The 27498-nt window shown below is 36.7% G+C and overlaps 1 protein-coding gene across 3 annotated transcripts in view; it reads right to left on the bottom strand.

The window, feature by feature from the left end:
* The window catches only part of TTC29 (tetratricopeptide repeat domain 29), a 179814-nt gene that overhangs the window by 129114 nt on the left and 23202 nt on the right, over positions 1–27498 (bottom strand). Inside the window, exon 1 of one of the 3 annotated variants that reach the window (XM_072335726.1) lies at positions 22447–22467. The exons of the other annotated variants lie outside the window; for them this stretch is intronic. The gene's annotated coding sequence lies outside the window, so the exon portion shown is untranslated. Of the gene's footprint in view, positions 1–22446; positions 22468–27498 lie in introns of those variants that run through there. 3 annotated transcript variants of the gene reach the window in all.

Here is a 27498-nt window from a genome sequence, read left to right as displayed (position 1 = left end):
ATTAATTACTATAATATATGATTAGGGCTAGTCAAATAAGCATCAATTTGCTTAATTTAAGTGCTTCTATTACTCTTTATACAAGCAAGAACCTGCCAGAGTTGTTAGTAGAGAGAAAATGTCCTCATGGCTTTTTGTAACAAAACATTGGGCTGAGCTGTGTAAGTTAAGCGAGCCATTGCTATTTCCTGCAGAGCTCAAATCCCTCTTGGAGAACTGGTAGATTCACAGTGTGCTTTCCTGGACATTTGATTTTACCCCTTGTCACCTTTATCATTTGACTTTACATATGATGTATTCAGTTCATGATAAGATTCTCCATGATGTTTTACTGAGATGTAGTAAATAAACTTTTAAACAAGAGACTTCAAACACTCAAAGGCTCTCTCTTGTAACTATGGGCACTTTCAGTGCAGTACTCTAGCTCTGCCTGAGCCCACTGTTGCACCCACAGAATTTGAACCCTGGCTCATGCCAGCTTTCGCAAACATTAAAGTGTGTATGAGTGGATGCAGTGTATCTGGGTCCTTACTGGGGTTTGGATATCATATCAATGAATATGCATAATTTTGCCCCAAGTAACTAACAGCCACCACAGATACCTTACCAGGGAGTTGTGCAGGCTGGGCACAATGGAAGTTGAACAAGTAAAAATGATCTTCAGAAATCACTAGGATTGAAAAAGATCTCTGAGATCTAGTTCAACCTTCAGCCCATCACCACCATGCCCACTAAATTAATACCAAGCACCTCCCTAGTCCTGCTGGTTACACTATTTCTAATACAAGCCAGGATGCCATTGGCCTCCTTGGCCCCCTAAGTTCACTGCTGGCTCACGTTCAGTTGGCTGTTAAATAATACCCTCAGTTCCTTTTCCTTTGTGCAGCTTTCCAGCCACTTTGCCCCAACCCTTAGCAATTTATGAAATTGCTGTGACCAAAGTGCAGGACTGGCATCCTCAACAGTGTGGAGCATAACATTATTGATTAGATATATGACTATAAAGTCTTAGAAAAAGAACCGTGTGGAAGCAGAGGAAAACTTTTCAGGAAAAAAGGGGAGGGAGCAAAAGACTGAAATATGAGGAGAGACATGAAATGGGTAACTCAGATATATATATATAGATAGATAGATATTTGGAAAAATTAGAGATTGGGAATTGGGAAATGAGGAAGGTAAATAATAATAATAATATAATGTGAAGAAAAGAAGGCATAACCAACAACAGTGGAAGAAATTAATTAAAAACTATTGAGTAAACCTGGAGAAAGTAGTTTGAAAACATTGTCAGGTCAGGTATTGGCTGAGGGAAAAAATGAAAAAAGAATGAAAATGCAGGTAAATACAGCTGCATATCTGGTGGGCTGATACCAGTGTTGGCAAGTAGAACATCTGGCAGTTTTGAAGAAATAGTAAGATATCTAGGACAAATCTGACATGCAAACAGGCTTTTCACTCTCAGCTTGTCTCAGTAGGATAAGTTTGAGTTATGAGGTGGGAGTACCCTGAAGAAGGGAATGTCTTCTTACTGCTGTATCTATTCCACAGGTTGAAGAGGTACTCAGTCACAAAATATTTAGAAAGAGTAACAATTTCTTCTGACATTTCTCTAATGAGAACAGAAAGTATCCTATTCCTATATCATCTCAGCTGCAAAATACATTAATAGCAGTGGCTGTGGTTTGTGAATTTGCTACTGGAAAAATTGTACCCTATTAGAAAAACCCACTGATGTTTCTGTTTCATCCTTGTCTAGATTAAAGTGGAGGAAGGAAGTAGACTGAAATGGAGAAGGGAGCCTTCCCCAAACTGCCTCAGAAAGAGAAACTTAGAATACTGCATCCAACAGAGCTAAGAAGAGAAATACAATTCTAGGTGAAGAGAAGACCCCAGAGCTGTATGGCTTGGATCTGAAGTTTCCCATATCGCATTGTGAGAGCTCAGATGAAGGAATGGCAGATGCTGGCAGAAGAAACTCCATTGGAGAAGGAAATTCCAGCAGGCAGACAGACTTAGAGATGAAGAAAGGATGTGATAAATATTTTTGTAAGAAAACTCATGACACTGTATGTTTCTTGTAGGTCACTTGCTGTAGAATATGATCAATTATACCTATTCAGAGGTATTAAGCAGAAAAAGGAGCATTCCAGCAAGTACTCACACACAGTAGCCAGTTCTGTAGCACCAAAGCAGTGGCTGCTCAGCCCAGGTCTACAAACCACATGGATTCCTGCCTTGTGAAGCCTGTGCTGCACCCTCCCTTCTGAGCTATTGTTCCCACTGCTAGCTGTGTTTAGCTAACCAGGGATGCTGGCACATAGTAATGAAGTTATGTCTTTATTATACTGCATAGACAGCTGCTCTGAAGTTAGCATGATATGGGATTCCAGGAAGTTTATTTATTTTAAGGCAAAACAGGTAATGATAGAGTTTGATGTTACAACTGATAAAACAGACTATCTAAATAGACTCTTTCAAAAATATGGGCAGGAAAGAAAACAATACACCAGGGTAAAGCAGCACTCAAGACAGACTGATCAGAGGGAGCAGAGAAAGATATAGTTAGAGCTGAGCAATGAATACATTCTCTGTTTAGTATTACTCTGGAAAAGTGTGGTTGTGACAAGATTGCTCTGAACACTTGCAGAAAATGAGGTGATCAAGGTCATATTTGAGACAATAGGGAAGCATCCAGATGAAAGTAGCTGAGTTTTTGTCAACAGGAGAAACAGACAAAAAGCCAAAAAGAAAGAAGTGGGGAGGAGACGTCATATCACATATTTGAGCTGGCTACATTTTTAAAATAAGACATGAATTTTCAGTTCATCCCCAAAAATACACGCAGAAGACTTAAAAACTACAAGTAAAACTTACTTGATGGAAAAGCATGTTACATTTCTTGTGTACTCCTTCAAAAATTTCATATTGAAAATATAGTTTCTGTGGATGTTTTCAGTACAACTTCCACACAATGTTTCCTCAGTTTACCAGCCACAATTATTTCAACACCGTAGGTCCTGTCTAATGGAAACACAATTATATTCTTTTGGTTTCAGACATCATTTCAACAACAGGAAGCAAAATTCAGATCCAAGAATGCTTTCTGTTAGTGATGTTGCCAAAAGCACAAAGAATGCTGTCAGCCACTCCCAGGGCACTGCAAGTCAACACTCTTCATAGCATTCTCTTCTGTGCAATCTCAGACACTGGGACTGGCTACCTACTACCCATTGGTGTGCTGGAGCAAAGAAGCTACAGTGAGTGCACACCACAAGCACTCAGACTTCGAATAAATACATGCAAGCAGCTTGCAGTGTCTTTTGCATTACTTGTTTTTATGAGCAAAGTCCCCCCTCACACTTACAACAAAGCACTTGTGCTGCTGTTTTCATCAGAGGTCATCCTTTATGTCAGATTGACATAGTCTCCATAGAACGTAGACATTTGGAGTGCTTTTATGAGCTGTCTAAAAAGACCTGGGCGTGTTGCCCATGATTTTGTTCATGAGAAGTTTTTATTCCAACTTGATGAATTTTTTATTGTTGTTTTTTAAACAAAAGTGATTATTTTTATAAACACCTGTAAGTCATTCCCAACATACTTTCAGCACATCAAAACCAACCAACAAACAAATTCTTAAAAAACTGCTGAGGGCAGTTTAACATACAAAGTTAATTATGGTTTAAAAAGATTAAGACATAAACCTCATTCTTTTAAAAAAATCTCAGAAATTGGTGGATATTTTTCAACATTCATTTTTGACCCTAGTGCATTCCCCAGAAAGAGATTTATTTTGAAAGGATTAATAAAGATGACCTCTGGCAGATTCCATTGTTGTCACCACCGAGTGCTGTTACATTGTGCCACCTTCATTTATTTATTTATATGTTGCCTTTATTTTTTTGCTGATAAGAATGTAGAGTGTGCATAAAATCAGTACCTACCCTTTCTTAAGGATAACATATATATACGAAGTGGTGTATGCAGTTTATCTCTGCTATTTTTGGAGCAGCCCAACTTTATACAAGCTTAATTGCATTATTTTATTATTTGCATTCTATTTTGTTATTTAGTAAGCTCCGAGTTGGCATGAGGAATAATGAGAAGGCTTTCAGAATGCACATTAATGCAGGATTTTTTTTTTTTTCTGGCTGACATTTCCTATAGACCTACTGTACAAGTGTCATCTGGGAAAATAATATTTGTCACATATGTATTAGCAGGAGGAGTAAAGTAAAAAAAAAAAAATAATTAAACAAACCCAAGCCATTGTGTATTTTTCCTGTTTTCTTTTTTAAATGGAGGAGCTACATTTCTTACACTATTGGTAATATTGCACAAGTGACAGTAGAAACCACTTCATTACTGACCGCTTTGGCAGTATGCGGCCAGAACTTTGACAGAACAATCAGTGCAAAGGGTCATCTAATAGTGTGCAATTCTGTTTGAACCTGGAGGTTTGAAAGGAGGATCAGCTATGAAATTTTAGGTCTTTTCCAATGCTCCAGCATCTCACTGAGGTGTAAATAAAATGCTGGGAAGTGAAACAAGTTGAGGGTTCTTTTTTTGAGTAACAAACCAAGTAAGCTAAGAATTACTGCTTTGTCCCCAGCAGGGCACTCGCCTGTCAGTCTTCCTGTGCCCAGCAAAGCAACTGGTAGCTGATATGCTCATACGTACAGCAAAATGTTCTTAAGAAGTGATTGGAAAAAAAACTTAGTTTTACATCTGCCAGTTTGTACATCTCAGTATGTTGTCACAAGTCTGTTAAACACTAAATCCACCAACTGCAAGCTCTTTAAATCCTCACCTCAGTCACCAACAGCTGTACTATCATCAGTGGAAGATAACTGCCCTAGGAATTAAGTTGATATCACCCATCCAGCTCTTCCTATGGAGACTGTCAGATGTAAGAACTATCTCTAAATCTGATGTATTTTGTGGTAAATTTGAGGAAATTTTTCAGCTTAGCATGAAATACAAACATTCCTGCATTATAGCAGAATTAAGATTTTACAGTGTTTAAGATTTCTACAGCCAAAAGAAAAATACTGCAACTTCTGAGCATCTTTCTAGTATAAATGACTGATATTCAAAGTGAATGTGAATTATTTTACTTTGAACAGAGATGATCCAAATTGTGTACAAGTAACTCTACTTTCAAAATATCCAAATAAGACATGACTAAGTTAGCTTTGTTGCCAGGAAAATACCTTTCTTCTCTCTTTTCCACGTCTCTTGCTTCCCAGGCTCTGCTTTTAATCTGAGAAGTCTCTCATCTCAAAAGAACTTGCCTTCAGTTTGATGTTTCAAAACCCTCCCAGGCCTCAGCCAAATGGATCCAACTGCTTGGACAGCACTGAGGCTTAGAAATGAAAGTGTCCAGTGGAGACCATGTTTCCACCTGTTCTTCTCTATTCAAACAGAGTGCTCAACCTACACAGTCACCTGGATGATGAGATCCTTTATGCTTAACACTTTCTCTGGATAGTTTTTTTTCCTCACCAATTTTTTGAAAGAAGAATTCATTATTAAATGTTCAGTCCCTTTTCTCTATAACCAATTAAGGTACAAGAGGTACACCCACAAAGATATCCTCCAACAAAACTGGAATTAACAGATGATATTTGCAGGATTAGGCCAGCTAGCAAAACCATAAAATCAAAAGGTTTTCAAGCTTCTCATATCCACACACCAAGGGAAAAGAAGTGCATGTGCTATTCCTCTTACTGTTATTCAGAAACAATTATCTTGTTTCATCTTGTTGCAACTATACATTGTAAATGGAATGCATATTCCCCTCTTTAAAGCACCCTTTTGACTAACGGAAAAGCCCACATCAGATCAGTGAGACTGGTCTTTTCTCAAGGACCTTTTGGCCACCGCCTCCCACATAAAACTTTGTCTCTAATCTTCAAGCACCAGCCCTTCTCTCTCTTCTTTGTGTCAGTTTTCTTGGTCTCCTTCATATTTCCATCTAATTACATCAAAGTTCCCATGTTGCTACCTAATTGTTCCATTTCAGTCATTTTTAATGCCACTTATTACCACTGTTTATTTACTGAAGACATCCTGTGACTGGCTCAATTGAACATCTCTGTGTTTCAAAGTAACGCTATTTCTATTTCTGTTTATTTTTAGGCTTTTTTGTGTGTGCTATACTGTCCACTGTACTCACCATAACTTTACAATCACATGATGAATGAACATCCCATTTCAGCAAAAGATGCACTGTTCTGTATTTCTGTAAAATAAGACAACTCCATGTGGAAGTTGTGATAGATTCAAATTTGCCAAGATCCCTATATTGGGTTGCAGAGAGACTTAAATTGGGGTGCAACACCAAATAGAACCTCTCCTCCAGTACTTCAATAAAAGCAAAGTTCATGCGAATGCCAGTTTCACTAAGTCCTACTACATATAATGCAGCTGGGCAGCAGCAGCAACTGCCTGACAGTCTCCCAGATGCCATGCGTGGACTGAATAATTCTGTCCCAACAAACCCGCCCATCAGCCTCCCATGCAGATAACTTAACTTGGGATTGTGCTATCGATGACCTTTCAGCACAGCTTTAAAGCAGGTTGTCAGAGTTCCCCAGAACGATTCCTTCTGTTCGTGCAGGGACTCCAGAAACCTCAAATCCTTCCCAACTTCCCCCACTTCCCTGCACATTATGCATGGCTCTTTACTTTCTCATTTCTTAATCCTATATAGTGCAAGCAAAGATGTAGAGTATTTGGTGGCTGTATTTTTTAAATATGCTGTGTCTAATGAGAACATAAATTCCTGTGTGTATGTTACAGAGTGTTTTGTGTAATGCCAATCATTCCTTTGACTTTACTGCCTTACTTGGGGAAAAAAAAGTTTCTGATTAATGAGACTTTTTACCCATGTGAGCAAAAACTGAAGAGATGGCATTTAAACCCAGCGTGTTGCAGAGGCAGGCAGAGGAAAGAACATAGCATTAATGTGTTCGATGTCTAGCTTATCATGTAGGTGAAACGGTGTAGAAATGTTCTCGCTTTACCCTTTAGTTTTGTACAGTATTTGCATTTTCTGAAAATAATGTTAAAGTATGGATAAAGAAGGTATATTAAAAATAAAAATAATAAGTCCAAGTGCATAAATATGTGCATCAATGACATAATGAGAAGCACTTTATGAAACCATATTTTAAGTTTGTAAAATACAAATGAAAACTGTATGTTAATTTTCTATGCTCTCCTGTACTCATGTTTTATTAACTTTTTAATATTACTGTGCATCATGCTAGCATGTAATACTCTTCCACATAGGGTACTGTTTTTAGTTAGTTTATGAAAATAAATGAGCATTGCAGATTGGCAGTTTGTTCTTTAATGTAAGCACACAATGTTTTTTTCTGGTATTCCCCCATTGTTTCAAGGGCACTGTATTGTACCATGAAGCTGAAGATCCTTACAGCTTTCTTCCTATGAAACTGTGGATTACTTTTAATTTATCTTGATTGATATCTAAAGAGTTTTAAAATACATTTTTATGCTCACTCCCAAATTCTAACCCGAATCAGAGTAATAAGATTCTCAGTAATTTTTTTGAATGCTTCTGTTACAAAGTGCAGGGATGACATACCCCTCCTCTGCCTCATTCCCTTCCTGACTAGAATTTTATCAGAGTACAAATGTTAGGAAACTCAATGAAAATACAGTTTAATGCAGCCAGTTAAATTGCCTGGAAGGAAACAGTGAATACAGCTTTCTTAAAGCCTTTCCCCTCAGGCCATTAACTAAGAAACTGGTCAGTAACTGCTGGTAACAAACCATTTTGGAGGGATTATTGCTATTACCAGTATTCAGTGGTTTATGGCTACGTTTTGTTAAAGACATTAGGAACTGTTACATGGATGGGCCCACAGTATTGGAAAAAATCAGTCTTTTCCCTTGTGATTAACAACAGGTTTTTTCCCAGTCAAGAAAGATGTCTTGAGTGTGCACAGTGGATTCATTATTTGTCATATCTCTCTATGCTGTAAAATAGGTTTTTCATTATGGTCGGGATTCAAATGAAAAGACTGAAAACACAGTACTGATTTCTGGGAAAGAATGATTCACGTGGAAATTAGAATTTAACTATTTCAAAGAATTTTAGCTGTCATTGACGACTAGTTGGCAGAGAAATATCCTTTCTCTTCCTGTAAATAACTGTTTCTTGGTGAAGGAATCAGTGCTACTGCAACAATAAACAACGGGACAGATTTCATTTTATATAATGATGCAGTGCAAATTTAGGTGTAAGAAAGCAGTTTTGATCAGTATGTTTCCAGCACTCTACAGTTAGCTTCGTATCCTAATTATTACAATTTGCATAATCCAAAGTATTTGCAAGGATGGGTCAGGTCAGCCTTATCATAATGGAAAGCGCAGAATCGTAGGAAGTTCAGTGTGGTAATTAGGAAAAGTTCTGTGGAGCTCCAAAAATCTTTCTTTTGTTCTTTTTTTTTTAAGGGACTCCATCTAAGAAGATATTTTGACAGCTTAGTTGTATAAATGATACTGTTGAGTTAGAATACAGATTGCAAACGTGTTATTTGCATGAAAAATGTGTTTTTCACTCCACACTATCCCCATATCTTTTAATTTTTTTTAAAAAAACATAGATCAGAACATATCATTAGCTATGCTTCTTACTGAACCTGACTTTTCTCAAGAAATTTACATCTTTCTCTCATTTTCTGTTAAGGTTTCTTACCCTGTTTTCTCACCTAAAGAATTATAATGAGGTAGAGTGAATGAGATCTATGGGGAAAGCAGTGGACCTAGAGACTAAAGGTAAAAGGATGATTGATGGTATGAAATTACCATAAAAGTACAATCAGGATCAGATTTTAAAATGAATTTTTAAGCAGCCTAAGAGATACTCTTTGATTTGTAGTCTGGTGGAATGGATAATGTCTCATTCAGTGGATAAAGTTTCTCACTGTGTGACTTGAGCTTTTTCTGATCTTTCTGACTGGGAGTAAAATGGAACCAAAGCCTAAAGTGGTTTTTAATGCTGAAAATATCAAACACAATATTCTTAATGTCAAAACGTAGGCAGAGCAGGTGAAAAAAGAAAAATAAATATAAGAAAATTATAGTGTTGGTATTATTGTGTTAGATAAAGAAACTATCTTCTTATGTATCCTCTTGATCTATAAAGCATTTTAAGAGCAAGAAGGAAAGGGTCAGACCTTTGTATTGACTGTTGTGTCGATTTGGGAAAAAAAAATATACAGCTTAAAATAATTTTATTTTTATTTCTTTTAATGCAGTATCAAATATTAAAATAGGCGACAAATACTATAAGATATGCCCATCTGAGCACCACAAAAATCTTGTGAGCCTTTTATTACAAACAATTTGCATTGCTTTTGCTCTCAGTGGGTCAGTTAAAACTTTTTTTAGAATAAATTTAGAAAAGTTTTAAATTGAAATTAAAACATATTTATTCTTTGAATTTAATGTGTTTATGTAAAGCAGCTCATTGGCTCTAAAGGACAGATATTAGAAAGAAATACACTGTCAACATTCTTCTTTTAACAAAATTTTTGCAGCTGTGAATCCTTGGGCTTTTTTCTCCCATTAGTCTCTGGTTTTATTTATTCAGTTGAGAGGGTTTAGATATGATGTTAACATGTTGAAACTGACTATTTTTTGTATGCTAATTTACTCTTCTTTGAAGTAAAAGGAAATTTTAATTAATTTACTTTCTACTTTATACTTAATAAAGAAGGATGTATATACCACTTATCATATAACCTGAAAGGTTTCCATTTATTACACATATACCTTATTTTATGGCTATGTATCGTGATATTAAAATTAGAGACAATATTTTTAAATAGTTTAGCATTATAAAATAACCTAAGATTTCCAACAGTTGCTTTTTATGACAGTTTCCATTTTTTTCCCTCCTACTGACAGTTCCCATAATGACTTTAATCATATAGTCTGGAAATGGAGCAGGTTACTGAAAAGCAACAAACTCACTGGTCAATGTCGGTGTCACTTTTCTGGGAGCAGGACTTTTTGAGCATCAAGGAACTAATTTTAACAGCCTGCTGGAAAAGTGTTAAGTGCATTAACTCCCTGTCAATCACATTTTTAGCATGCTGGCCAAATTATTATTATTTGGCTCGAGACATTCTATTGAAACTTATTTGTATGGTATTCTTATCTGTGTACCTTATGTGACTAATGATGATTGTTTATGGAGAGCTGCCTGTCCAATTATTTTTGAAGGAACACAAGAATGCAGAATGACTGGAAGCATCAGGTTTTTGCCAGAGAATGCCTCAGGTAAGAGGAGAATGGCTAGAGGCTATAAGGAATCACAAGAGACAAGTCAGAGTCGTAAATTGGGAAACTGACATATCTCATCTAATATACTTGCTAACTAGGCCTTTAAAAACCTTGACATTTAACTAAGTTTGTGGAAAAGTTATAGATTTTGTCCTTTTCTATTGGATATAACTCATTAGTACGATGAACGGAGGTGTTTATAATCATTACCAGCATTAGCAGACTAGCATACAGGATCATTTAGAGATCCAGTTAAGCACCTAACAACTGCTCGGTTGTTTATGTAGGTTGTGCCTTTTTCAAAGCCAAGTCAGTCAAAAATGATATTGCAAGTTATTTACCCTTTTGGTACTTCAGTGTATGAAATGGGATGAAAGAATGCTGGTATTCAGCTGAGGCATTTAAATAATGCTTTGGAAGTCCTCGCCTGCTTAGAACAGACTGCAATCTTTACTATGAAACAGAAATTTCTGATGGTTTTGAGAGAAAAAAGGTACTATAAAACAAAACTTTGCAGAGAATGGTGCCTATTAACTGAAATTGATTTGAAGACATTAGGAAATAAACAGCAAAGTAAACTTTGCCATTATCCACTAATGTATCCAGGATACATATTTTTTGTAATTAAATATAGACTCTGCCCTTAGTCTGATACTATTTATGCAGATCCTTATCCGGGTGAAAATACCTGATTTCTGTGCAACAAAATAAAATGAAAATCAAGCCATGGCATCCTATGAAATGATCAACAAAAGCAACTCATTGCAGTAGGAAAAGTGATCACAAAGAGGCAGGAGGAGGCACTGTAGCACAATGTCTATCACATGATAAATGCTATTTTTTGTCTGTTTTTCTTGGCTGAAGAACTAATTTAAAAGCAATATACTTAGCAAGGAAGCATTTCTATGCTTAGAAATTGTTACAATTATACAAAAAACAGGGAACATGTGGACAGATTCAATGAGGGTGGGGGATAGCTGATGGGAGCTGTTAGGGATTGTTTTCCCAGGGCAGGAAACTGAAATTCAGTAGGAAATGGCATTTTGACAAGCACTTTGTATTTCCATCCCAAATGGAATCCTGCTCATTTAGTGGAACTGGAAAGCGGTTATTTGAGACAAAAGCTCCATCTTAATCTTACATGTGAGCAACTGTATTGACTATTACAGGATTCGAGTTAACTTCTCCTGCACTAAAACATCATTTCTTTTACCTAATGTTCTTTGGAACATGAATAAATTATACTGTAACATATTACTGTAGGAGAGAAAATGACTACTGCTGTTGAGGTGGTGTGACGTTTTCCATGCTACCCCCAATTTCAACTGCTCTCAACTTTCTGAAAACTTCTGGCTGCTGGGTAAAATTTTCTTAGCTTATGTCTCTGCTGGATGAAAATTTGTTTTTGAAAGTTTGAGGGACTGCTTCCATTATTTCTGAATAAGCATGAATAAAAACACATAGCCCATAATGCAAGCATTCTTTGTTCCCTCTGCAGTAGCCTGTTGTAAAAAGAGAGGACAAAAGGAGGATCATTTTATGTGAACTTGCAGACAGCAAATAAATAATTGCACTTCTACATTTGAATAGCTCAGTTATTTTTGAAAATAATGAAAATCTTAGAGAAATTTCCATTTTTGTCCAATGTGCTGCTGTATTCCCTTAGCTCTTCATCCTCAGGAAAGTTTCTTTAATACAACTCTAGCCTGTTTTTCATGTGATAATCACATAAAAATATATTAATATAATGTTGTTTAATTGGTGGCTTGTGATCAACAGTTACTTGGTAATATTTTCACTATCTGATCTTGCTTGGGGCTGTAGGTTGGGTTGTACACAAATAAGAGTTTGGATGTAGTGGAATGAAATCACATATATAGTTTTGTCTCCATTAAATGTTACAGATGTACCAAATAATCCCATCACCAATCTAATCTCTAGAGGAAAACGTTCAGATGGCATACTGATTTTCTCCCATTGACTGTAGAAGGCATTATCTAATTAGTTAGAGAAATAGCCACGTGGAACCTTGAGAATACATTTATTGTTGGGAAGAAATTAAAAAAATATATATCTGACTTTGACAATTGTTGGTACCACCATCTTGAGTTTCACAATTGTGGCAGACACATTCACAGAGGTAGTGGACTCCTAGATGTTAGGATTCACACTAGAAATGTGGCTTCAAATTATTCCCAGACAGTGTGGAAATTGCAAGCATATAATATCACTCATTTTCCACTGAAGAACAATAAAATATTTTAACAAACTGCCTGTGCAGGACTAGAATGACTGTAAAAGTCATTTGGCTTATAAATGTTTAGGTAAGAAAGAAAATAATTCCTGTTTCAAGATACTGCAAATTAGACCAAAAAATAGGCAGAACAGGCAGGAATGTATGTAGAAATGTCTGTGCATGCTACTGGTCCCTTTAAAATTCCCTTACCATTTTGCTAACAGAGCACAAGAGGTGAGTGAAGACAACTGTGAAACTTTCATGCATATCATATACAGATAGACTGTAGACTCTATCATAATGTTATTATGAAGAGAAATGTATAACAGTAAATATGCAATAGATGAGTCTCTCATTTTTGCCTCACCACCCTCACTGTAAAAGATTTTTTCCTTACATCTTACCTAAATCCCTCTTTGAGCTTAAAACCATTTTCCCTTGTTATGTCATCACAGACCCTGCTAAAGAGTCTGTCCCCTTCTTTCCTGTAGCTGCCCTTTAGATACTAAAAGGCCACTATCAGGTCACCCTGGAGCCTTCTCTTAAGTCTGAAGAGCCCCAGCTCTTTATCATCATGCTTCATAGATACACCCTAAGTCATGGTTAGACCTTCTCCACACATCATCATCTTTCACTAGCCTGAAATGAATGTTCTTATTTTATTTCGGCGTCATTCAGTAGGTTTCTTGTTTCTGTTTCCTCATAGATTCTGGAATCATTATAAACCAGCATGTATTAAGAGGTGTTTTTTGGTAGGGATTCAGCCTAAAATTAAGTGGAAACAGAAGGTCTGGACATGATTTATACCTGTTATGATTATTCTTTTCTCACTGGTGAAATTGTTTTATTGGAGTGGAGACATGACTGTGTTACTTAGCTGCTACCTGAGGATCTACCTCATATATCTGGTTCCAGAATTATTATTATTATCCAGTAGTAATAGAACGCCAGCTCAGTACATTCAAACACTACATCTGTCTAAGTTCTCTAAATGCCCAGGGCTGCCCATATTGTTTTTAGATTGGTGGTTCTGCATGAGGTGGTTCTGAGTTCAGCAGAGCCATTAATCCTGCACATGGATACTTTTCTTCCAGCTTTAAATTTTATATATATATATAAAATACGTATATATATATATATATCATCAGATTTGAGGCATGCATCACTGGACATGAATGTAATAATTATAGAGAAGGAAATGGAAAAGTACTTTGAACATTTGTTGAACTTTTACCAAAACAACACCTGTGGACAAACTTCCATTTCCATTTTCCTGTCTTATTAGAGTCTGTAAGAAGGCAAAAATGTGGTGTGGCCTGGTCTGTGTAGGTCTTCACTGATCTGTTACATATGAACACATATGAGTGTCCATCAGCAGCCAGCAGCTGCCCATGTATCCAGCATCCACACATACAGAAGCAGAGCTGATGGACTAATGCGGAATGGGTAAAAGGAGAGAAAGTGCTGGAAGCTGGATTAGGTTCTGTGCTGCCTGTTTTCTTTCCCACTGTGCTATTTTTAATTATTTTGGGCAAGGAGATTCATGGAGAAAAATCATTTTTCCTTTCATCCAGTGGAGGTCAGAACTGTGAATCTGGTGCAAGGTTCAAGACTGGAATTAGAGCTGAGATGGAAAATAATAAAGGAAGTCATCTAAGAAATTGAAGACAAAGCTTTTGGACATACTACCAACAACAAAGGATCCTCTTCTGTAGTAAAGGATCATGACTAGGCAGGAGGCAATAGATTCAAATCTTTCCCCATAACAATTTCTGTTACTTAATGTTTGGGATAGTTTGTTTTAATGCATGACACACATGACATGACATGATATTTGTTATTATCCATCTTGAGACAGAGAACAATTTTGCTGAAATCAAACAATGTATTTTTAACTATATGTGTATTCTTATTAGAAGGTTGGAACAGATAATCTTGTATATACGTTCCAACACAAATCATTCTGTGACTGTCTACTGAATTACCTTTAATTAGTTCGTTATGTTCCCTCACAGTTTCAGGACCATGTCAGTCTGTGCTGGTATACCATATTAACCTCATCAATGAAAAAGTTGAAGTTGCACTGATAAATTCCTTCTAAATATATATATTCTGTTCTGCATTTAGGAATAGCATATGAGGTCTTTGATCTTATGTCTTTTGCAGCATTATTTATTTTCTGTATATCTAAAACATAAATCAGTATTTCTGACATGCAGCTAATACCATATGTTAAAAAATATGGTATTTGATTTATCTCATAGATGCACTCCTTATTTAGAGACTCTTCAGGGAGAGCAACATCAAGCTTGGTTCTATTTTCATGACTCTGTCACCAGCTTGCAGAACAATTCTAGTCACATAACACTTGGTGTTTTAGTTTCCTTATCTGTTGGTCTTGGATAATATCGTTCATTTTATTTGCAAATAAATAAAAATATTTAGAGAAATAGATATAATTCCTAATAGAATTGATTATGCTTGAAACCCAAAGTATTTAAATCTGGGCAACATCTTTCACTGTATGAATGAGGACATCAGGCTAAATACAACACGTAAGTCCACCATGTGGACGAAGCCATTAATTTGTGGGTTGAGAAATCTACGCTTGATCATCTGAAGTAACAATGTTGAACACAGTAATTTTTGAATAACACACAAATACTATTGTAATGCTGAAAACAAGAAACATTCAAAACTCTCCTTGCTGTGTTCGACTTATTTCACTGTACCCTTGGCATGCACGCAAATAATCTGTCGAGTTTACAAAAGGGTATATCCCCTGATTATACTGGTGAAAAAATTTATTGCTAATAAAGTAGCCCCAAGAGCCACTGTAACTGTGTCCCAAATTATCTTTAGTTGCATTATTTAGATTAGAATAGCACTTAGTTATTTGTGCAATTTTATTCTAACATCACTTCTTCAGTTCTCAAATAGGCAGTTGTGTCTTTAAAACTCTCCTTCAGTGGTTCTCCCAGCTGAGTATGAGATGCCTAACATTCAGTACAATTGGCTCTAGAAGATAGTATTTCTTTTCTTTAGTGATTAAAAAAAGATGATTTCTCATAAAAGAATTGCAAGGATCATACTTCACTTTGTTTTGTTTTGTTTTGTTTTGTTTTGTTTCCCTAGCAAGTGTTGCTTGCCACTATATCAGGAAGAAACTGCTCATTCATTGTAGGTTAAATTACAACGTTCGTCTGGTAATTGAATTTAGTATTTTCTTAAGTCTGGTCTGGAGCTTAAAACTCCCTTCCATCAACCCTCAATTTACATTTTTCTAAAGCTTCTTCCTCAAAAACAACAACAAAACATTCCCACCCCTATACTATCAAGGCAATTTTTCGAATGGAAAGGTGCCACTCAGTTTAAGCACTTGCAGGTGCCAGCGTGTCTCTGCTTTGCACAGTTTGCTTGCAACTCTCACTAAGGTTGTGTAGGTCTATCAGAAGAACAGAGCTGGAGAGATAGTGTCGACAGTTGCAAAACTCTTTCTGTTGCATTATGGGTAGAAAATGTTTTCTCCTGTCCAGTATTGCTAGTGCCCTTCATTGGATTCTGGACTAATTAAAATAAGAAACAGGTAGTCATTTTTCAAAACAATTGGTGAGTCTATAAATAAAACATAACCTGACTGCAAAGTTATTACAGCAGGGAATTGCTATGTTGCCATATTCATTACAGCATGCAATAAGATCCACACATTTGTAAATTTATCTTACTAGTTCATTGGTATGGTTGCTCTCTCAGGCAACAATTCAGACTCTGTAAGTGTTGTGTTTGGGTCCTAAATCTACAAGTTATAATTCAGGCTCTAATACGGACTATTGAACTACTGATAATACACACTGCCTCTGGTAAATACAAAATGACTCACTGGAAAATTCTTCAGTTCCAAAAATTGGAAGACTTCAATTGTCTGAACAGTAAGATGTAAGTGAAAGAACTGAAAGCCAAAGAAGGGAGGAAAGCTGAAAGTTTTTAAGCTCCCTTACCCAGGGGGTTGAAACTGGATGATTTTTAAGGTCCCTTTCAGCCCAATTACATGATCCTGTGATTAAGCAAAAAGACAAGCTGATAGGTTTGTTGGGGCTAGAGGTTATCTTAAATGTCCTTGGGAGTTTTGATATGGTCAGCACTGGTGAGTGTATACAGCATTTGTGTGTGCACAAGATGTCCTGCAGAAACAGGGAGGAGCTTGTAGCTCACCAGTACATTTATTTAAGGTATCTGGCAGATTAATGGAATATCACTACTATTATCAAAGTGGAGGACAGGACGCAACTCAGTATTTTGTGAAGTCTCTTATGCCAAAGTCTCTTGTGTCACTACCAACAAGCAGATGAGCACTGTAACATACCTTTGATCAAGGCTGACCCACCATCTTTTGGTGGTATAGATTTTATGATGTGCTATCATGAGATGTTGCAATTGTTATCCAAGGTCACTTGAGATAGATCTTTTGTCTGACTGTTAGAAATATGCAAATAGTTGTCTCACTGAAAGCATTTTTGGTATCTGAGTTCAGCTCTTTTTTGTCTTTCTAACTACTGTTCTTATTATGAGTCCAGTTTATGAGAGTAGCTGAGAAAAGTCACTGACAAGAACAGATTCTTTAAAGATGTTGGTCTTGCTATCCTCTACCAAGGCTGACAATCAGCAACTGAACATGCAGTGTTGATAACTCTTATGAAATGATTAGCTGAAGGGTAGCTGAAGGGTATCATCATTCATATACTCCTAAAGATTGAGAAGTGGTCTGTTTAGCTGGGGGGTTGCTATAGATTTTACTCTTGAGTTAGCCCAACTGAAATAGGACAGTTTGCAAATGTGCAGAGAGCATCCTGGTACATGTGTCATTCTGCACATATGCAGGCCTGGATCTACTAAAAGCATAACCAAAAAACATAAAAGTTCAGATAATATAAATATCACCTTTATAACAAATGCTAATTAAAAATAGAGAAAAATGTAAACTGCATTTGTTGGAGCAAGTTTTATTTCTTTCTCACCAAAATGGAGCTGTTACCTTTAACAGTCAAAAGATACTTTATCCTTAACATACACTTTACAGTTAGAAGGAGGCAATAACTGCTAAAAGCTACATGCAGTACCTGACAGCTATGGTGCTTTAACTGTTTCCCTTTTCTGTATATCTTCTGAAGTATTTAAAAAATTTCACTGGTTCTCGTTGCCATGAGACTAAGCACACTGAAAATTTTCTATGCATAATCATTATTTAATGTTTTACTATTAAACAGCAACAGAGTCAAGTCAGCCCTTCTGGCTTCTGTATATGAAAGCCATAACAAACAGCTTTAGAATTAGACTCTTCAGAACAGATTTTTGTCACTGTAACAATCACTTGAACTCTTCTGCCTTTTATTCATAGAATTTTGGGAAAGCAGAAGGTGGCAACTGGAACTTTAGTTGAGCCAATTTGCAGCCATGCTAATGATTAATTATGTTAGTAACCAATGCATTGACTGAAATTCTAGATAACACCTTTGTGATGACCTATTGGAGTGAGGATGTTCTCACACAGATTATATAACTATTAAATATTTAACAACTTGACTGGAACTTTTTAATGAAAACACACCAAATGGATTTAAAATAAGTGATTTGATATCCAGAGTGGTTGTGCATGCCCCATCCCTGGAGGCTTTCAAGGACAGGCTGGATGTGGCTCTGGGCAGCCTGGTCCAGTGTTTGGAGACCCTGCCCATGGCAGGGGGGTTGAAACTGGACAATCATTATGGTCCTTTTCATCCCAGGCCATTGTATGATTCTTTCTATGATTCCACATAATTTTTTCTGAGCTACGTGTCACCCTCACATCAATTCAATCTGATGAGCCCATGAGGAAAGCGAAGGTAAATTGTATAAAGATATGGTGTAAAGAGCCCAACACAGTGAGAGCTCTGACAGCCCTGTGATCATTCAGCTCACTGTCCTGCAGGGCTGCTGAGACCTGGGATCACATGTGCCATTTAAAATCACCAGACATGTGTATGTGGGTGCCACTAGGCCAGATTAATTCAAGGAATCACTTTCCCACAGGAGGTGAACAGATACAGGTGAATGTTGATAATTAACTGTAGTTTACACCTCAATGCAATTAACACTTTTTCATTCGAATGAGTAACATTTTTAATGTGAAAAGGTTACTGTGCAATCCCATTTTTATTTCATGCTTGTTGCCATATGCTCTATGTTTTGTTCTTTTAAATAGTGTTAATATTCTCTTTGACTATATCATATACAATAGCACATCTGCCTTTTGATTTATAAAATATGCTTATGAGACCAAAAACATGTATGGTATTAAAATACATTAGACAAACTGAGCCACTGTCAATTATACGAATCCTCAAAAAATTCCGTTTATGGGCTCAACAAAGTCTCTTCAAAAAGATCAACCCTGAAGCTTCTGGGGGAACAATCTGGTCAGCAGGGAGCTGAACTCTGAGCTCTCACTGCTCACTGTAATTCATAGCTGCCTAAATAGCTTTATAATTCAAGAATTTCATCTCATCTGAAGCGTCAAAGTAGAATACAAATAGAGAAGTGACCTTTAATCAGTAACTCAAACCATGAAACTCATGTATTTGGAAACAATCTGAGAGTCACTGCAAGCTTTCTTGTGAACAAGCAAGCAACCATATTCTGTACTACCTGAAGAGACATCACATTTAGCTCAGCTTGAGTACAAGATACAGGTGGAGATAAATTTTCAAAAGGAAAATATACATCTTTCCTTCCCAAATCCATGCCTGAGGATCCATTGGATCCTGATATCACCCTCCATTCACTAAAAATCATAGTTTTCATGCAATAAATAAATTAAAAAAAAAAAGTATTTTTCATCATGTATAATTTACCAGAAACCCTTTCCCTATAATTAAGGGCAAACCTCTGGCAACCATTAGAGTGTTTGTGGCTTCTCTAAACTGCACTTCACAGTAGTACTAGTTTCAACACAGCATTTACTGATTGACAATTAAATAAGTTTCAGTTAGTTTTCAATGAAGATTTTTATGAAGAAGAAAATTCTGCTAATTATAAGTTTGAGAAAGATACCATTCAACTAATACAATGTGAGGTACTTCATAATTATAATAATGAGAATTATTCATTTCTATTCAAATCTATTTGATTTTCAGGCACATTTCTTATAAAACCAATATATAGACAACAACCCTTTGTCTCTGTCATTAGATGATAACTCTAGTTCCAAAGATCCTCTGTATACTACAGAAGTCTGCATACAACAGCTTTATTATACTGAAAAAGAAGGAGAACTACAGAAAGACATGCAGTGCACTGTGAGTAGGAGAAAAGAGATATTTTTGATTTTTGTGCATTTTCTTTGTGAGCCTGCACTCGCAGTGTTCACGTAAACTTAATTTTGTAATTCTGCTTCTTCAGTAAATTTTCAGTCCTGCTACAAAAGATGATTGGGACTGTGTTGGCAGAAGAAACTTCAGCATTCTTTCTTACATTCCGCTGTTAGACATTTCAGATAGCATTCAAGGAATGTGCACTTTAAAAGAAATGCACTTCATGCACAGAGCTGCTCTAGCTTCTTACTGCTGTATGAGTAGTGCCTTCACTTACATGTCTCGAATGTACAACTAGTTTCAGATGATGAAGATGAGAATCATGAGGCCTGGCTCCTTACAGGCGCATTCACTTATTCATCAGCATTAAAAGATTCTGTATACACAGATAGGATGTGTTTCCATCGTATTCCATCTTTTACCCGTGTAAAAGACTGCTAAACAGGAAGACCCATATAGGGTCAGCCAGTGGTACAATAAAAAGAGCCAAATTGTAATGTAAATCTCCATTCAAACATTTCTAAATGTGTACTATGTTCATCCAGCATTTGTGTAGCGAATACTTGTGTTTCAAGAAAGACACCCTGAAAGTAATTGCTGATTGCCGTACTGCTACAGATAAATTCATCCTGACTCCTGTCTGCAGCTATCAGAAATGTTTAGCAAACACAGGCACTGTCCACAAGATCCAGAGCCACAAAAATGTACTTGAAAATAATATATAATCTGAGCATAGGTTAATGTAAACATCTGGGTGAATTAGAAGATAGAATATTTGCCCAAGAGAAAATTCAGACATATGAGAATTTTTGCCTTAAATCGGAATAAGAAGTTCCATTTCAGTTCTACTACTAAATTCCCCCAAGCCTCCAGAAGAAAAGACTTTGAACAAATAAACATAATATAACAAAACACTATAAAAAGAGTCTGCAAAAATAAAACATTGAAGTTTCAAATGAAACATGATACTGAAGGTTGCTAAAATGCCTAAATATCCACTGACAGAATCACAGGGAAAGAATAACTTGGTTTAATTTGTTTTCATTGGAAAAAAATAAATAATGCATTCCTACAAAATACTTCATATGCCTTCTGCTATCTTTTCCAAAAGGAGTTTGTTAAAGTTTTCTGTCACTGTATGCTGACCTTTGTGGTGTTCACTGTAGAAAAAAAAACTGAAATGTGTATCTTTAGTTTGTTTCTGTGACCTGTTATCCTAGGAGCTCTCTGTGCACTGGTAAGCATGAAGTGATCTTGGTCTACAGCTACTGCTTGTGCACAGCACTGCAATGCAAGTAACAAATTCAAGAGATTTGTTTTTTTAAAGTATCAACAATTTGAAGGTAGTTGCTGGAACTATGAATACGGTGACACCCAGAAAGGTCTGCAAGGCAGTTGTGAGAAAAGTAACACAGGGATAGATAAGATTAACATTCAAAATGACGCCCTGTTACTCACAGCTGTTCTTATATAATCGTGTAATTGTTTGAACTGGAATGGGAAGTTCATGTGGTCCAAACCCCCCGCAATGAACAGGGACACCTACAGCCAGATCAGGTTGCTCAGAATCCTGTCCAGCCTGACCTTGAATGTCTCCAAGAAAGGGACATTCACCACCTGTTCAGGCAGTCTGCTCCAGTACTTCACTACCATTAAAGTAGTAACAAAGCAGAACTGATCTTTTCCCTAAGACATTTAATGTAATTTAAGGAGACTCTGAAGTTTCTCAGAGGGGTTTCTTCTGCCAACATACATATGCAGACACAATATCTAAATTAAAAACCATAAAATTAAAAAGTGAAGAACTAATCACAAAAGATCTTTACAGAAAGCATAGATGTTTCACAATTCTTTGCATGGTAAACTGCTTCTAGAGTTCCTTAAGAGGAATCATCAATATAACCCCAAGAGATCAAATGACATCTTTGTGACTGGCTATTTATCACACTTTTGTCAGGAAAATTTGTACTCAAAGAATAACAAATGGTTCTTGAATTTGTAATATCTAATTCACGTGATATAACTAACTGCTCAGTGATATATTAATGTCAATCTCAGTTAAACTGGTCTAATTTTATTTCAGTTGCTACCAGAAATGAATGTCATCCATACAAACTCTATTCATTTTGAATGCATTGAATATAACGCAGTTACCTTCCAAAACCAATTTAAGATGGTTTTTATATACATACATCTTACTTTTTTAACTTCCACCAGGCCTTCAGCTAGTGAGGAATTGTACCACTGAGATTAACAAAAGCGCGTTTTAAAACTTTTCCCTTCAGATCTATCAGTGTAAGAACGTAGGATAAAGGTGTGAATATTTAAGTGAGGGCAGCTTCAAATACATTGCAATAAAATAGAGAAGGATGCTGCAGTTTGAGGAAAGGAGAGGGAAAATGGCCAAAGCAAATTTTATTGAAGAAAAATAAGCAAAAAAAGGCCTGAAATGGTCATACTCTTGCTGACTTTTGTGAGACATCCTGGTTTGTATCTGTTTACAGACTTGTGTCATGAACTGAATATTTGGGAAAGCAAACTTACTTTCTGAAGGAAAGGACAGGGAAATAAATCCCATGCAGGGGAAATTCATATAGGCAAGGGATGAGGAACACCTGCAGAGAAGAAAGTGGGAGTCATGAAGAATTCAAAGGCTTAAAAAGAGACAGTAAGACATGTAGCATGAAAGGTAAAAGAGAACTCTTAGGGGACAGGATAGTCCAAGGATAGTCCAAGGACTGAGAATGAAGGACATGATTGAGAAGGAGAAGAAATGAAGCCTGGCCAAAGGTTGTTTTAGGTAAATATAAAAAGGTGGCAAATCTTAAAAAAATATGAACATTCAAAGGTTCCCAAGGCTGTTTTTTAATCAAGATTCTTATGTAGAACATGGTTCTGAAAGCAATGTGTGAATTATGGGCTGCCTGCAGGATGCTCTGTTACATGTAATTGCCCTGTCACACAGAGAATCCCTTAAGAAGATTCTGTGTGTTCTGGTTTAGAAATGGAATTTCTACCTTAAAGAATTTCCCAGCCTTGAGGATGGTAAGTGAAATTACACTTATAAATATAGCAAAAGGTTCTCCTTTCTATAAGATTTAAAAGTGGTGGGTCAGCTTCTTTAAGTGCTGTTGGCATTTAGATAAGCTCAAATCACGTTCGAAGTTGTTGAGATTTTGTATTTGTTCAGGCTTGCAGATAGATGGAAACTGTTGAAGAGAAGCCTTAATCTTGAAAAATGGGACTTGGATTTTTTTTTTTTTATTTTTTATTATTTTTTTTTTTAAGTAACTTGAAATAATAGTACTGAGATACATGAATTTTTCTGCCTTGGGCAGATAATACACTTGAGCCTTATGTAATGCTTTAAATACATGCACAATGCTTCAGAACTGACCTTTTAGCTTAAAGATCAGGTTAATACACATATCCACAACTGTGCAGCCTCTTGACAAGTTTAGGACTATTAAGTGTCATTATGATTTTCTAAAGACTATGAAGAAAACTTAATCTCTTCTTTAACCTTAAAATCATCCCTTCCACAAAATGAAAGATTTCCCAAGGAATTATGTTACAACTTCTATGACTCATGCCCTAATTATATAATTCATTATATAATGAGCTCACTATGACTTGTAGGATATGAGAAACTGGCCCCCTATGAAGAGGTCAGGCCCCATTTCACTATATGAAAGAAAATAAATTGACTGCAGATAGAACACTGAGATGTGAAAGTAAATTCTTACAATCTTTATTTTAACATGAAGAAACTCAACAGCGACACCCAAACTCCTGTCAGCGTGATTTCAGGAATTATGATACCACTTCAGAAATGCTCTTTGCAGCCTTCATTTCCCTGCAGTTACCATCCCTACTGTTTCAAGAAACAACCTCTAAGGTTTTTCTGCATAACTCATCTGCATGTTCGCTGGCCTAATATGTCACCTGTTATGTGTCTACATTCCCTCAATATCTTAGTTTGTGAATTATTCCTCACTGAAAGGGGCTTCAGAGATTGTTGATCACAGTGTGCAAATGCTGTTTACAATCAGTGAGAGCATAGAGATTACAAGAATTGCCACCGCATATTAAGCAAAACATAGAGTCACATTATGTTCATTCTACTATGAAAACGATGCAGCACTAAGCAGCTTCCCTGCCCCGCCACCTGAAGACAAGTTAATTTTGTTTTCTTTGTATATTAAATTTCAGGGAATACAGAATGTCTTTCACAGCATGTAATATGTTTATCTCACAAAGATTTGCAGAGTAAGAGCCAACCTGTTACGTGGCCGCTCCTGCAAATGTGTCAGGGTAGGTAAAGAAAAGTTACATTGTCCCTCTAACCAAGTCTGGATTTTTGCAGGCATGTGGACAGGTCTCATCGGACTACATGTTTGCCACTAAACGTCACGTGCCAGCCTTAGATGTTTCCATTCTGGGTTCACGTCCACACAGAAGAATCATTTAGACAAGCTGAGTTTTTCCCAGTTTGGAAGGGGAGGGAATTGTGCATGGTGCTGCCAGGCAGAAGATTATATCTTCTTTTTGGTGGAGGTTTCAGGCTCTTCAGAGAGCCTGTGGTTGTGGCTGTCACTCTCTGCCACACTCAGAGGCTTTTTTTATTGTCCCTGTCAGTTAGCAGCCCAAGGTTACTGCCAGCTCTCTGTCAGTGCTTTGATTTTTGTCAGCTATGGCCAGGTCCTTTTAGTTATCTGCTATCTTTTCAGCTTTGTTCAGCCTGAGCTCTACTTGTCTACTAATTAGCTCTTTGGAGATTTCCCTTTTAAAACTCACTATCACAGAGGACAGGAACCGTTCAAAAGTTTTGTGCTTCATAGAAATTCCATATTCATCCACATCCCATACAGCCATCTTTTTAAAATTAAAAGTGGCAGGTCAGGCCAATTTAAGGTATATAAGCGGCACAGCCTGTAAAAAGATACCTTTAGGTTCTTGATCAGGTATGTAGATGAATGACAGAAAAAGAAAAAAGGTTTCCACTGAAAGGACCAAGGTGTACAAATAAAAAAGAAACTATCATTCTGTGTAACATATTCTCATTTTCTTTATCTTCTGGTGTGCAAATATTGTGCTAGCTGAATATAAAAGTAGCACAACTTTAGGGTACAAAAAAAAAAACCACACTGTAACAACATCAAGAGTGGTCTTACATCAAGGAGGGCCCTGAGGATGTCTTTGTTGTCAACTTCAGAAGAAAAGAGAGGAACAGAAGAGGAAACTGGCAGAAGGAATAGATGCCAAAGAGAACTCAAAGGATTAGGTCCGGGTGAGGTGATCGGTATTCGAAAACAGTCTGCCTTCTGGCTCTGATCTAAGGGAATAGGCTGGCAGCAAAGCCAGAGGGCATAACAGCACAAACACACCTTCAGCACACTGCTGGAGGCTTGCCTCAGTGCCTTAAAAATTGTGGTAGCAATTAGAAATAAAGGTATATAGGAGAAATAGGCGAAAGTGTTCTATTTATGAATAAAAGTCCTCTTTTTACATAATACTCAGTCTACTCATATCATTTTTTTTCTCTTTCTTTCTTTCTTTTCTTTTTTTCTTTTTTCTTTTCTTTTTTTTTTTTTTTTTTTTTACTTCTTTTTTGCCACTTAGTACATTTTTCTTGTGGTATCTCATCGATGCTGTAAGTTGCGCCTACATTGCACTTACACAGTGTTAATGCCTGGAAGATGAAAGTAAAAACCTTTGAATATATTAATGTTATAACACAGATGTCTTACTTTTTATACTCTTTTTTTAGAAATATGGTGTGGTTAATAATGATGCAGATTGTGCTGGATGGATGAGCAGATGAAACAGGGGAATACAGATTAAATAAAAATTTCTTCAAAGCTTACGTTTGCTTCATAATTTAACTTCTGTACTTGTCATGATAGCAGTAGTGAGGTGCAACCATGCATAATCACATTGTTCTAAAATATCCTGGTGAAACAGAACAAACCTAATCTAAACAGCACTGCCACACTTGTTCAGCTAACTGGAAAAAGAGTAATTAGGAAATGTCAGCTCAGCTCCATGTTTGATGCTAATTAGAAATCTAAAGTTTCAATATAAAGTATACAAAACAGTTCTGCAGTTGAGAACCAAACATTTCCTACTGAAGGCAAGGCTGCAGAGAAGCCACTGACTAACATGTCACTCCTTTTCTTGAACTACCACCCCTTGAAATTTTTTCCTGAGCCCGTATTTTTCTTTTGCTTTAGATACAATAATGAAATTTGGATTTGACAACTTCAGTTCTAATGGGAAAGCTCCCTTATTCTCAGGCAACTGCTGCTAGCCTGGGTGATTTTTGGCTGCTGTGTGCTAACTCTGCCTCTTCCAAGCAACCAGGCTTGCAGCTGGGAGCTGCTCTTGCTCTTCAGAGCTCAGCTTTTCATTGAACCAGGCATTCTAATGACTAACAGCTAGAGATCCTCATTCCACAAACTTATCACATGGGGTTCTTCTCTCCCAGACTGACAAGATGACAAATATTCAGTTGTTTTTGTGGTTTACATCTTTGGAGTTTTTGGTCTCTTTTAAAACCGTATCATATTTTTTTCTGTTTGACTGATTCAGGGAACTTTAAACATTTTTCTATTTTTTGCAGCTGAAAAGTTCACACTTTCTACTACAATGTTATAATTCTACAGCTCTCAGTGTTGGATATATACTGTAATCCTTCTGCTGTTGGATTAATCCAAATTAGGGCATATTAGGGGCATAAATATAACATAGTCATTTTAGTTGCATGCACTGAAAGCATTTTGAGGCCATTACTATTAGCTTTAAGAAAAGTTCTGGCTTTTCTTAAAAATGTCATTCTCATTCAGATTGGATACTAGGAAAAAATTCTTCCCTGACAGAATGGTCATGTGTTGAAATGGGCTGCCCAGGAAGATGCTTGAGTCACCATACCTGCAGGTGTTCTAGAAAGGTGTAGATGTAATTAGTGGGGTTATATTTGTGGTAGGTGGACGGTTGGAATGGATGACCTTGGAGGTCTTTTCCATCCTTGGTGATTCTATGATTTTATTGTTTTCAATTTGATTCTCAATCTTAGAATATAAAATTTAATTGGTTGAATTTTCGTTTTGAAAAGTCAGTTCATGTCTTCCTTAATTCAGTTCCAGCAGGTTTGATATAGAATTTCTGTTTTAATTTCTGGAGAAGCAAAAGGCCAGACAGTTTCACTGACACCGCGTTATTTGTTCATGCCTACTTTCAGAATCCAGCATTTGAACATTTAATAGCTGGTCACTTGCTCCAAGATTTACATACTGGTCACAGTGAGTTGAAGCACTCATATCTGCATTGCACCTCTGCTCAGCTGACACCTTGAATGTTTCAAAACAATTCAGATAATCTACAGATATTAGTAATTTCTTAGTCTTTCCTTCCTCAGGAGGAAGATGACATATGTACTCTGGGTATGGACAACTGCTGCATTGCCCTATGCTTTTCAGGCTCAGCCTATATTCACAACAGACAGCAGGTGACCACCATATTACAGGGTTGCCAGTCCTCACTCCACTTGTTCTTCCCTTTACTTATATGTCTGCTTTCTCCTGAAGTAGGAGAATT

The sequence above is a fragment of the Excalfactoria chinensis genome, chromosome 4 (assembly GCF_039878825.1).
Source record: "Excalfactoria chinensis isolate bCotChi1 chromosome 4, bCotChi1.hap2, whole genome shotgun sequence".
NCBI classification, from domain to species: domain Eukaryota; kingdom Metazoa; phylum Chordata; class Aves; order Galliformes; family Phasianidae; genus Excalfactoria; species Excalfactoria chinensis.
The sequence above is the reverse complement of the archived record's forward strand: the minus strand, read 5'-3'. Positions and strand labels throughout refer to the sequence as shown.